The sequence below is a fragment of the Schistocerca cancellata genome, chromosome 4, assembly GCF_023864275.1.
Source record: "Schistocerca cancellata isolate TAMUIC-IGC-003103 chromosome 4, iqSchCanc2.1, whole genome shotgun sequence".
Taxonomy (NCBI): Eukaryota; Metazoa; Arthropoda; class Insecta; order Orthoptera; family Acrididae; genus Schistocerca; species Schistocerca cancellata.
The window spans coordinates 250988715-251002776 of record NC_064629.1 but is presented as its reverse complement, the minus strand read 5'-3'; the positions used below and the strand labels follow the sequence as shown (position 1 = coordinate 251002776).

Here is a 14062-nt window from a genome sequence, read left to right as displayed (position 1 = left end):
CTGATGTTCCTGAAGAGTGATATACAGCTGCAGAAACAGTAATTCACTGATAGTTATCATGAAATTGTTGCATATGAATGTGTCACACCATTCATTGACTGCACAAGCAGTTCTTGTCTTTTTTTTATCAAAATTATGAATTTTGGTTTGCATGAAACCTGACTGCCTGGCTTGGTGTGCAGAATTTTTGGAGATAACAAGAAGCTTCATCTTCACATCCGCTATGAATTTCTACACAATGTTATCTATTAATGACATCTACTCTACATGTTCACTTGAGGTAAACTATTAATTTTTACAATTTCCTGTATAAATTCCCTGAATGTGTTTCAAAAGTTCGACAAAGCCTGGAAATCAGTAATGTTCATATCATTTGCAATTTAGGGCATCTAGTCTTGTAGATCTCCTTCGGTGATGGTGCATTGACTCTCATGAGCAATTCCAAATCTTTTGAATAGTTTGCTGCCTGTAAAGCTACAAATTTGGCACATTTAACAATTTTTTAAATACTTGCAGTGTGTCTTAGAAGCTAAAATTGTGATACTGTGTTTATAAAAAAATTTCATGGCAGGTTTTGATGTGTTCTGTTGTTGTGGAAAAAGATGCATGGGAAAGAAACAATTTTTCCTTCAGAACTTGAGTTTACATTAAATTTTATGAATTATGTGAAAGCTCTTTTGGATATATATTGACAGGAAATAAGTTTATGATAGTGTATTCCAGAAAATACAATAATTTCTCTTTGTTTCAAACCTTGGACAGGATTTGTTCAGAAATTGTTGTATTCATCTCGCACAAAGACACACTAGCAAGGTTGCAAAGACAAATTAAAAAGTAATAATACAAGAACTGTCAGCACAATCGATAAAGGAAGAAAAGGGGCTCCCTAACTTTATGAAAAATTAAACATTGAAGAAGGGGTAATACATAACAGTTTATAGAAACAAGACGTTGATGAAATGATCTGCATGTCCCCTTGAAAATGCATTTGTGCAATTAAATGAGAAGAATAGTAATCAGGACCTTTTTTCTTACTCCCCTGACAGTGTATGATTCAATACAATAAAAAACCAGCAGTAAACATCTCAATGGAAATTATTGTTAATCCTACTGAACATCTAGCTGATTCCTCTACATTATAATAATCACCAATTGAACATCCATCAGGAACACTAAAAGAAACTAACATTACACCGTGTTACAGCAGGAATGGTCAATATTCAGGGATATGACAGCAATAAAGTCTTGTAAACATGGGCTCTAAAATGCATACCTTAAGAAATATGAGCACTACTTCATCTTTGATACTGTGAAACAAATCTCTTTGAGTGCAAGCTCTTTGCTTTACATATTTTGAGAGGCAGTAGTATGAACCAAAACAAGAAAAAAGTTGTATAGTACACCTGGGCTCTAAAATGCATACCTCAAGAGCATGAGCACTTGTTAATAGAAGAGATGTGTTTCACAGTAGTGAAGGTGAAGATGATGAAGTGCACATAGCTCTCAAGGTATGCACTTTAAGAGCTCATGTTTTCTAAACTTTTTTGCTTCGATTGGTCATTCCTGTCATATCCCTCAATATTGAGCATTCCTCCTGGGACACCCTGTATATCCACGCATTTTCTAGAGGTTTGGCTACTCACAACAAAGAGAAGACCTATGGTTGAGTGTGAAATATGCAGAGGGTAAAACCATTGCATTAGAGACGTCTTACCAGCACAAAGATTGTGAAATTCCTGTGTTTATCTTTCATCACATTTTAAACGTTTCCACACAGGAATGTTGTGTTATTGTGTGAAAGTAAAGTATAATTTACTTATTTAATACTTTCCACTTGTCCCTAATTAATTTTAATTTCATTTCATTGGCCAAAACACTCAGTGACATGTTTTTGTGTATGTGCAGTTTTCATTTGGTGAGACTGAACGAGCTTACTTTGGCAGGAAATTACCCAATGAGGCAAAAGCACCTCAACATAAAATACCTATTTAAGGGATTAAGAAGAACTGGGAAAGATCAAGGCAATAGTTTCTCAAAAAAAAAAAAAAAAACACAAAATCAATAGTCATACAGAAACCCACCAGGACGGTTCCACAGCAGAATGCACACTAAATAAACCAAGAGAAAACGTTTCAAGAGAAATGATTTGGGATAGTAAAAGAAAATTTTGGGGTATTTACAGTGGCCATGGACCTATACATAAAAATCACTAACTCGGAGACATTTCGAATTAACAAATTGGATGCTATTTAGGTATAAACACACACACACACACACACACACACACACACACACACACTAGGCTACTCTAGGTGCTGAATCATACATAATTGATGATGTCTGTCCTTTAGACATGGAATGCGACTGGGCTTTGTCGTCTTGTAGGGCAAAACCATTATCTACTGCATAAGAATGTACACAGGTGGTACCTTCACTGTTGCAGTTCAGTGTGTAAGACCTTTTTTTTTTTTTTTTTTTTTGCATTCATCCAGAAATGTATCATCCCAGACATAAATGCTGCCTCATTCAAAAGCATCTCTCACGCAGAGAGACAAGTCTCCCCTTGATACAGAGAGTTTACACATTGTTGTTTACTGCAGACTATCTTCCCTTTAATAAGCATTTGGTATCGCATATACCTCCTTTAAAAGCCTTCTGGGCATACTACTCAGTCTTATTCTGCTTCTAGAAGTGAAAATTACTGCATAGAAGGGATGAGCTAATGGTCCCTTTCTTTCAGAGAATAACAACAAATATTGGTCATTCATAGCTGAACTCTCTCAATGATGAAATTATAATTAGAAATTACTTTCACATGAACAGCAGGAGTAGCAGCTTTTATTCACATGGTCACCTCTGTTCAAGTCAGACCAGCCTCAATTCTGTGAATGAACTTCCAATTTTATCAAGTTAATATTGACTCCAAAGCATTCCATCTGTATTGGTTATACTGTCTTGTCTGACATGTCACATTAGCTGCCATCCTACTCTCAGTTTAGTAGTGTTCAACATACAGATAATATAAATGCATTGAAACATTGATGGTTTGTATGTGACAGTTGTGTGTGGCACCACTATGGCAAGAACATACTCAGACTTCATGTACAATAAAGATACCTTCAGCTGAAGGTATCATTATTGCACATAAACATAGGAGCTGTTATCCCAATACCTATCAGATGACGACGACAGGTTTGTGGGGCGCTCAACTGTGCGGTCATCAGCATCCATACTAAGTCCCAATTTTTACATAGTCCAATTTTTCATACAATCCAATCGAGCCACTGTCGCAAATGATGATGATGATGATGATGATGATGAAATGATGAGAACAAAATAAAGACCCAGTCCCCAGACAGAGAAAATCTCCAACCTGGCTGGGAATCTAACCTGGGACCCCATAATCCAGAGGCAGCAATGCTAGCCACTAGACTATGAGCTGCAGACCTATCAGAAGATGGGTGTATGTAAATTATACAAACTTCATGTGCTTTTGCTTAATGTACAGGTGGGTACAATAAAACTGGCCTGGAAAATATTTACTGCATCTTAAGATATGCAACCCAACTTATGTAATCCAGTTTGGTGGTGTTCATGTAGCTTATCTTAAGGTGCATTGAATATTTTCTAGGCCAGTTTTATTTTACCTACACTGTATTTTTTCAGTGTCATTGGGAACACATTTTTTGTAAATAATTCTCCGTTAGTCCAAAAAGGTGAACTTTTAGGGCTATTTTGCCCAAGAAGACTGAACTCTCAATTTATTTTATTGGGTTTGATGTTATCACTACCCAATGGCCCACAGTTAACTGTACAATCTTTTCTTAGAAATTTAAAGCTTGACAATTACCAAGAAAAACCATGAAAAGTAATGGAACTTGACTGAGCCCCACGTGTGTGTACGCCTAATACACATAGGGAAGTTCACTGAGTGATTCGTATCAATTCCTGTTCACCTTCTAGTTGTTGTTCAGCTCAATTTTGGTGGTTTTCATTTTGGCATGTCTCCACCTTCACAACCCAGACAATTAAAATCAAAATTTATATTCTCTGCAACTGACAGTGTTTCATACGTATGTTCAATGGCGGTGAGTGAAACATATGCAGAGGTTACAATAACTGACGAATGGGTTGTGCTGAACAGCCTGCAGCTTAGAAGACTTGTACTAGCTGTACCCACGCCCAATCAAAACTTACTTCTCAAATGAACAAATGTTGTGTATGTGCGTGTGGAACGGTACAATTTTGATGAGCATCACATCTTCAAACTCAGATCACAGCACCAATTCATTTATTCCTTTGCTATCATATTCTCCTTTCTCCCACGAAAATACTGAGGAATATTTCCATATTTTACAGTCTTTTAGCGTTTTTTTCCAAATCACAAATGGTACACTGTGCTTAACAAAAATTTCAAAATCATATGAATCCATTTTACTTTACTTTCACATATGCCAAGATATTCTTCACCAGTTCATTAAATTTCTGTCTTGACCCTCTCATTTCTGCTTCATTGCACATTTTATCAGTTTCAGTAATTAACTAGTATGATTCATTTTTATCAACTCTTGCATTCTCGCACCTCACGCGACTGAATCTAACGATCCTTCCAATTTTCTATCTGTAGTATGCTTCAGTTATCCTTCCCTTGCATACAGTAAGCTGCTTAAATAATTGGAAAACCTCGGATTGATACCACTTGTTTGCATCATGTTCTTTGCACTGCATCGTATTAATTTCTCATGATTAGGTCAACTAAACTAATACTTCTGGCAGACTACTACTTCACAATCTAGTTTGTAAATTTTTTCCACAATGTTAATTAAGTCTAGCAGATATCATTCCATGTCAACTGATTTCCACATGTATTTATATTTTCTATTACTATACAAAAAATATTTTCTTAAAAACTTTGACAAACTTTTTTTCACTAGACACAGCCCTGTTGAAGATAAGCACACCAGGCAAAAAAAAAAAAAAAAGTAACCTGCAGGAAACATCACACTACTACAGTTTAACACTGTCTTCAGGTTTGAAAAGGGATTCAGTTTGGTGAGAAAGTGTGTCCACATTTTCCTCCAGGTATGTCACATCCATGTGAAGCCACTCATTGATAATTTGACCTGTTAAGAGCTATAAACCTTCACACAATTTATAAGAGATCAATATAAAGTGATTTAGTGGATCAGTTGAGGTACAATCTGAAAAACCAGGAACATATGCAAATGAGTGATTCCAAGTTAAAAACACACACACACACACACACACACACACACACACACACACACACAGAACTGTGCCATCAGAACATGCAACATCTTACATAATTTGCAAAGAGAGAAATTGCACCTCCAGTTATCTATTGTTTCTGTGTTCTTTGGCTAACTGAAAGTGTGTAGCTTTATGTGGCACTTTGAACAGCTGCCTTTTGCGAGGTACCAAATTCCATGTGGTTACCTTCCCAACGTTAACTCAGAAACTGTTTGAGGAACACCTACATTCACTGACAACAGCAATTCCTAAGGGGTTTAAACCTATTATCATTGACATGGTAGAACACTTGTCTCCGATCCCTATCAGTTAGGATCTTTTTATGACCACTGTTTTTATGTTGTGTTACATGGCTATTAGTGGTCACTATTCCTTCAACACATGTTGGACACAGGTGTCACCAAGGACATGTCCAAACAGAATAAGACCTTTCTGCTGTTCTTTCACATCAACCCACCTTACTGTACTGATACCATATTGTTGACGATTATGAAAACACTACTTACCCATCGTGAATTAAGTCAGCAGAGGAGGCTCACATCACCTGTTACCAGTTCTACATTATCTACAGTGCTCCAAAGCAACAAATGTGCTATCATAAGGGGTTCACAAATATTAGTATGACCTCACCTCATGTGACATGTGGAATACTGAACCAGGAATAATTTCAGCCTGGAACCTAAACCACTTTGCATCACAATGTACAGTGTGTACCGAGATGAACGGTCGGTATTTAAGGATATGACAGCAATGATCATTAGAAGCAAAAAAGTCTACTACACATACATTCTAAACTGCATACCTTAAGATCTACGAGAAGTTGTTCATCTTTGCTACTGTGAAATTCATCTCTCCTAATGAGCAAGTGCTCATAGCTCTTGAGGCATGCATTTTAGAGCCCATGTCTACACAATGTTTTTGCTTTGTATGATCTTTCCTGTCATATTCCAGAACCCTGTTTGTAACATATTGTATTAAATGACAGAAATAAAGTCTTAACACCAATCAGGAAAAAATGTTGATATCTATGGACTTAGAATGTTACGTTTGAAACAGTGAAATCCCATACCTTCCATTTTTCATTATTTCCTGAAGTACCTTTCCTGTACCTTATCGCCTTCAGTAGGTTAGTGCTGTCAAGGGTTAGCAATACCACTCAAACTTATTAAGGGGAGTACAAAAGGTGGTGTGGGTATTAAACGCCGATTTTTATTTTTTATGGAAAATTGTTGTTTGGAGTTCTCTCTTTAATTTGATGCACATTTCATTTATTTTGGATGACTCAGTATCTAATTTATTTTGAAATAATTTCCTGCACAAGTAATTTATACAGGTTCCAAGAGCACTTGTTCCATTACAATAAGATATCTCGGGAACTACTTGCTTTAGAAGGAAGCAATTTATGTTGATTTACAGTAAACATCTTGCTGCATAGGTTGGCTACATTGGCTGCCATTATATCAATTCCTGTTTGTGGTACAATGCAGGGTATCATCCACATTTTGTAAGGCAGATCACACGTTTCATTGCGTAAATTTGGACTTTTTGCTCATTGAGTTGTGATTAGCTCTTTAACGTGACTCCACCAAAGGAAATATTTAAGAGGAGAAGAATCGAGGGAAATGTATTCTACAGAACATGTCCTCTTGGAAGCTTACATATACAGAATGGGGTCACTTCAAGCAACACAAAACAGCGTTGCTGACAAGTCTTCCGAGCTGTATGGCTGTGCTCTAAGAAACTTTTCAGTTCCTGCCATTTCATCCAGAGCTACAATGGACATCTTCGGAGGTGCTCCTGTTGACGCAGAGACTTGCCGTCACACGCAGTACCTCTGAAGATGTCCAGCACAGCTCTGAACGAAACATTAGGAACTAAAAAGTTAGTTTGACCATGGCCATATAGCCCAGAAGACTCATCAGTGACTATGAAATCCTATTGTGAAAGCCTTCACTGTATGAACACTGAACAAAGTTCTTCACTGCCAAGTGCTCATAAGAGGGTTGGGTTGTTTTGGGGAAGAGACCAAACTGCGAGGTCATCAGTCTCATAGGATTAGGAAAGGCCGGGGAAGGAAGCCGGCCATGCCCTTTCAAAGGAACCATAGGGAAATCACAGAAAACCTAAATCAGGATGGCCGGACGCAGGATTGAACCGTCGTCCTCCCGAATGCAAGTCCAGTGTTGCTCATAAGAACAAGCTTGTGAACAGCAATGAAGTGCACAGTGAAACCAGAGCCATTGATATCAGTTTAATATTAGTGTACTAAAATAATGTTTAATCAACTGAATGCTGTAATTTGTGTGGTGGAGAGAGAATAATCTAAAAATTCTTGTGCAGCTGCTGTAAGTATTGATACCGGGAAGGTGTTTGACGGTGAAGTATTGTCAAAACATTGCCAATGATGCACAAAAGTAGGTAGCAACAATGAAAAGTAACAACTGCATGACCACAACTGGGCGAGTAAGCAGACTATGGGTTACCTATGGTCCATAAACCGCTGGTACCTTTGAGACCTATAGTTAGAGCAATAGGGTCTCCCAACCATGAATTAGCTGGACACCTTGCCTCGCTGCTGAAACCTCATGTTGGTGGAACTGACAGTCATGTTAAAAATTCATATCACTTCGTTGATATTATTAAGGAAATTAGTGTGGGCCCTAATGATATCCTGATCAGTTTTCATGTGGTGTCGTCGATTATCATGATCCCGGTGAATGAAGCAATCACTTGTATAGCGGACATTGTTCCTAGTGATATTTTGGCATTATTCAGACATTGCCTTACAACAACTTATTTTCAATATAATAATGTTTTTTATGAACAGATTGACGGGGTGGCTATGGGAAGTCCTCTTAGTCCAGCTGTGGCTAACTTGTTCATGGAGAACTTAGAACAAAGGGCACTGCAAACAGCTAGAAAAAGACCAGCCAGATGGTATTGTTATGTAGACGATACATTTGTTATATGGACCCACGGGAAAGAGGAACTGGATGCCTTCCTGTTACATCTGAATAGTATTAATCCAAGAATTCAATTCACTATGGAAAAGGAAATCGATGGTCACCTGAACTTCTTAGGTGTGACTGTAATCAAACGAGAGGATAGATCATTGGGTCATGAGGTTTTCAGAAAAGACACACACATTGATCGTTATCTGCAGAAAGATTCTACCCACTACCCAAGACATAAAAGAGGGGTGATTAAAACATTAATAGACAGGGTGCACAAAATATGTTAACCAGCTCACTTAGATGATGAGATTGAACACCTTAGAGCGACCTTCAAGAAGAATGGGTATTCGAACAGAGAGAGAGATCGTGCACTACGCCCTAGACTGACAACCAGGACGGACGAAGATCGACACCAACCCAAGGGGAAAGTGTTCTTACCATTTATCAGTAAGTCACTGATCACATTGGAAAAATTTTACACTAGTATGATGTGGAAACTGTTTTCACCACGAAAATAAAAGTGTGTTTAAGATCCACAAAAGATAAGCGACATCCTCTAGCAACACCACGTGTCTACAAAATTCCGTGCAGTTGTGGAAAGGTCTATATAAAAAGCACTCCATCTTCAGGCCACGAGTGGTCTACCGGGACCATCCGACCACCGTGTCATCCTCGGAGGAGGATGCGGATAGGAGGGGCGTGGGGCCAACACATCGCTCTCCTGGTCGTTATGATGGTATTCTTGACCGAAGCCACTACTATTCGGTCGAGTAGCTCCTCAATTGGCATCAAAAGGCTGAGTGCACCCCGAAAAATGGCAACAGCGCATGGCGGCCTGGATGGTCACCCATCAAAGTGCCGACCATGCCCAACAGCGCTTAACTTCGGTAATCTCATGGGAACCGGTGTACCCACTGCAGCATGGCCACTGCCCAGAAAGGTCTATATAGGCACAACAAAAAGAAGCGTCAACACCCGTCTGGGTAAATATAAAAGGAACTGCCGCCTCGGACATATTGATAAATCGGCTGTAGCGGAACGTGTTTCAGGAAGGTGATCACGAAATAAAGTTTAGCGAGACGTCCGTCATAGCAAAGACAGGCATTATTACTCGCGAATGTAGGGAGAGGCCATTGAGATTGCCAAACACTGCAATAATTTTAATAGAAAAGATGAAGGCATTAAGCTGGATAAGATATGGATTGCAGCAACAGCATGACAATCAATTAATTTCAATTGAGAAAGCTGGCAATATCAGAGATCATAGCACAGCCGACGTCACGTGATTGACAACGGTGCCCTCTGGATGGCTTATATATACGGTGCTCACTCGCACTCTCGTTGCAGTTCGCCAATTGTCCTCTGAGGATGCCTTCCGCAGTCGAAGGCGAAACGTCAGGGGAGAGTTTTATGTATGGATGATGGCATCTCAGCCCAGAAGTGTTAAGTGATAACACCTGCCGAGAAAGCCTTCATTCTATGATCAGTACAGGCATCATTTTTCCACAAGGCATTAAGTGATGAGAAGCCACTACAAAACTTGTGTTCAACTGACTGATGTGAATACCACAAAGGTGAGGCAGAAGGAACTGAATATACCCATAAAAACACCACCCCTGAAGCTGATGGAGCAGTAATAAAGCCAGGATATAGATGTCTAGAACATGCAAATCTTCTGAAGAAGTGTCCCACAGGAAAGTCAAAACGTAAAAGAGCCTTCCAACAACATTTTACAGACAAGGGAGCCCAAAAAAATATCTATGGGATGAAAAACACTGCATATTGGGATCAACAATGCTGTGATTACCTTCAATGATGGAAATGCAGGCATAATGAAGGTTCTGAAGCGATTTGTAACTCAGTCTGGCCATAATACAGAAGCAATCCTAAAAGAACTGGACAGACAGTGAGTCTGCAAGGAAGAAATAATGGTCAAAAACATAACAGAAGCAGAAAGATTCCTCAGACAGAGAAAGAGACTGCATCTGGTTGATCCTCAAGAAGATAAAGATTACAAAGCTGGAGAGTTTTAGGCCTCTCTTCATTCAATACTGAGTTTTCCTTTACTTCAACTTCAAAGTGCGGTTTCTAATGAACTACCTTTTTTTTTTGTTTCCCATTACCTCACAAAGTACTAAAGCTAAAGCTCTGATATTTTTATCACTTATTTACAGTGGTCTTATATTTATGTGGATGTACAATGGTAGATACAGCAGTTTTAGTTTGATCATACACTTTTTTTAAAAAAATATCTTGATTCCTAATGACGTTATACCTGACATCAGTAAATGTATAAGATATGTGTATATATCCTGGCAAAGTTTTGGTTTATTACCTAGGATAGGTCCTGAGAAAATGGAATATAAGTATGTCAAATTTATATCAAGACAGGGCATTGATACTCCACCTAAGTAGTATACCTATTCCTGAGAGCCACATTGGCTACAGACTGCTCTTTGCTATTCTTTATGTATTTTGTTTTCACCAAACAGACCACAGGACTTAAGTATTCAACAGTTATTTTTCATACTGGACAACGTATGAACTACAAACAATATTTTTTTGTATTGTAGAAAATTCAAGACATAATATTTCCAGAAACTGAACATGACTTACCCTTTTTGGTACATGACCAGTGGCCTACATCCACCACTCTGATTTTTGTTCCTCTGTCATGTTGTCCCCCCATAACTCATTCACATACTGCTGCACATCATCAGTTGGATTTTCTTAAATACTCTAATCATTGCTAAGAAATGCATTTTTGTATCTGCTTCTGTTCAACATTTAACAAATGTGTCATATTTTACACAACTTGCCTCTAGGTAATTCTTCATGTAAAACATACCATAATCATTATGAAATGTCTATGGTGTCAGCTATATCACTTTAACTGCTGATTATCCAGCGCTATTGTGCAGTTTCTTCATGTTCTCAATGCCACTTGTGGTTAAAACATCGTGAACATGATTAACCTTCAAGGGATATATGGTCACGCTTGATTTAGCAGGCAATTTCCTACTGCTGAAATTAAGAAGATTCCTTATAACACTGTCAGCTTTGAATAGATCTCTATCAGTTGGGAACCACTCAAAACAAAATTTTGCTATCTCATGATGTCCCTCCCTGTTTATCCATTTGAACTAAGCACGAAACATAAATAATTTGAAATGCCATATAAATGTATTTCGCAATAAGTGTGAAATTTAACATTTTAATGAAAAACTGATGCAAACTAACAAAATTGATACCAATGTCATCTCTGTGGCAGGCCTCGAACTTTTCACACTGTTCTCATATAAGGTTGTCTGCAAATGATGTGAATTTCACCCACTGTAGTGTAACATGTATGACTAACTGTGGACTGATACTACATGTTCCACCAAGGGACAGTGTATCTCGAGTCTACCTACAGACTGATGGACATCAGCATCAGTAAATCATGCAAGTAATGTATCCCGTTCTGTCCTGCACATTGCCTTGGTGCTAAAAGCTAACTAGCTAGCTAACTGGCTCAGCAACAATCAGTTTGCTCTTTTGATGATTCATCTCAGTGAACTACTCCCAAGGGTTTCATCTGATACATGGATACAGATGGAGAAATGGTTAAACGTAATTTATCAACCACCCCATTGAGCAGTACCTATGACGACATGGATCAGTGTAAAGAATAATTCTACCACAGGGCGTTAAGTGTGTACTACTACTACTTTATTTACAAGACAAAACTATTCTCAATGTGAGTCACCGAGCAACTAAAATTTCTCAACTTGGTGAGATTCAAAATGAAATTAGCACGATAAAAATCAGAAAGTGAGCGGAAGTTGCAAACCTCAAACAACTGTGTTGCAAAACATAAATTTAAGAGGTTCTCTGTGAAGTGTTCTTTACATGGTGAGTAAAGAGAACAAAAATTACCCTAGATGGAGAGACTGGTGGTGGAAGTAGTGGTGGTTTCATTCAACAGCTTATGACTGTATGGGCATTAGAACAGTTTACACTAACTTGCGGCCAATAAAATTGCCTTCCCGTTTCATGCATACGCTTGCTGCATTTTCAACAGACTATATGGCCCTTGAATGACAATTGTATGCCAGCAATGCTGAGGTTTTCAACTCACTGAGTTCTTTATGTATGGCCACAGTTCAATGTTGCTGAGGCCACTAGTTAGATGCTCCTGCAATGTAAGTGAACTGCATGTTTATATAAATGTATCTTTTCCACTCTTCATAATAATATTGACTTCAACATCGCCTTCTCCTCTCATCTAATTCCTGCAAATCAGTTCCCATTGTGTCCTTACATGCAATCACAAATTTGATAAAACTTTTTGTGTCAGTAGTTTCAGTGGCTGCCTGGTGCTTGCCCTGCAATCTACAACTTGTCTAAAAGCAACTATTTCTACAAGCAGCATCCCACTTCATAGCACAAGGTGAGTGAGAATACTAATGAGAGTGATTTACCATTTTTTATTTTGTCAAACAACAGTATCCCCTTAAAAGTAGTTAACTTCAGCAGCTTGGAAGCAGTGCTGAAAGGCTTCAACTAGTACGGACTTTAACACATCGTTCACATTCTATTGAATGTTCTCCAGATTCCCAAAATGATGTTCTTTTAAGCCATTCCTCTTTTTTGGAAAAAGGAGAGTCACAAGGAATCATATCCGGTGAATGGGGTGCTGTGGGACAACAGGAATGCCTTTTGAGGTCAAATTTGTGATAGAAATGGCTGTGTCACATGGAGTGTTGTCTGATGGAGCATCCACTTGTCTGCAATGTCTGGTCTCATTTGATTCACCTTTTACCTGAGTCTTTCAAGGGCATCTTTTTGAAACACTTAGTTGACAGTTTGTCCTGGGAGAATAAATTCTTTATGAACAATCCCCCTTCCAGCAAAAGCAAATCAGTGTTGTTTTCATCTTTGATTTGCTCATTCAAGCTTTGTTTGGTCGGGATGTCTCAGTGTGTCACTCCTCACTTTTCTGGTCTGTCTCAGTATTACACTATAAAATCCAAGAGTCATCATCCGTGATCACACGACTGAACCATTCGTGGACATTGGCAATTCTCTCAAGAAGATCAACATACATGTTTCTTCAACTGACCTTCTGCTAACTTGTGAGGTTTCTTGGCACCATTGTGGCATAAACAACACACATGCAAGACTTTGGTCAAAATTTGATGCACAGTGAAAGTCAAAAACTTTAACAGACCACCCATCATCCTTATTGTTAAACATCAGTCTCATCACACAAGAGAGAGCGCGCACTCCTGCATGCACACACACAACATTTTTGCCTGTTTTTGAAGTTTAAGGTCTCCCTGTGTACATTCATCTTCAACGTGTTTCCGGCCTTCCAAAGATGGTTTGTGCCTGTGAAAAATTTGTGCTCTTTATAAGTAATGTTCCCCATAGGTCTGTTTCAACTTTTCAAAGTTCACATTCACAGATTCCCCAAGTTTAACACAAAGCTTGATGGTGTAACATCGCTCCAAATTCCACTGTTCCATTTTTGCAACACACAACCAACACACTACTTCACAGATAGCTCTCTCAAAAATCACGTGGTGGCTGTACAGAGCTGCAATTTTGGCTGAGCATCTGTAAGGGTCAACACACCTGTCTTCAGAAGCAGAACAACACGGCGTTGCCAGATCGCTCGCAGCATTGACAGTCTCATTACTATTCTCACATCTCTTGTAGTTTCTGTGACTTCAGAGTTCTAGGAATGCCTTGCAAATCTTTATGAATATGAAATGTGATAATTTTTCAAATGATCTGCAAGTTCTTTTCATTAATAAAAATATATTTTTGTGAATATTGAAAGCTCCATTACT

General features: G+C 38.5%; 1 pseudogene; it reads right to left on the bottom strand.

The window, feature by feature from the left end:
* Window positions 1-9040: 9040 nt before the first annotated feature.
* Window positions 9041-9158, bottom strand: LOC126186027 (5S ribosomal RNA; annotated as a pseudogene).
* Between the last annotated feature and the right edge of the window lie 4904 nt (window positions 9159-14062).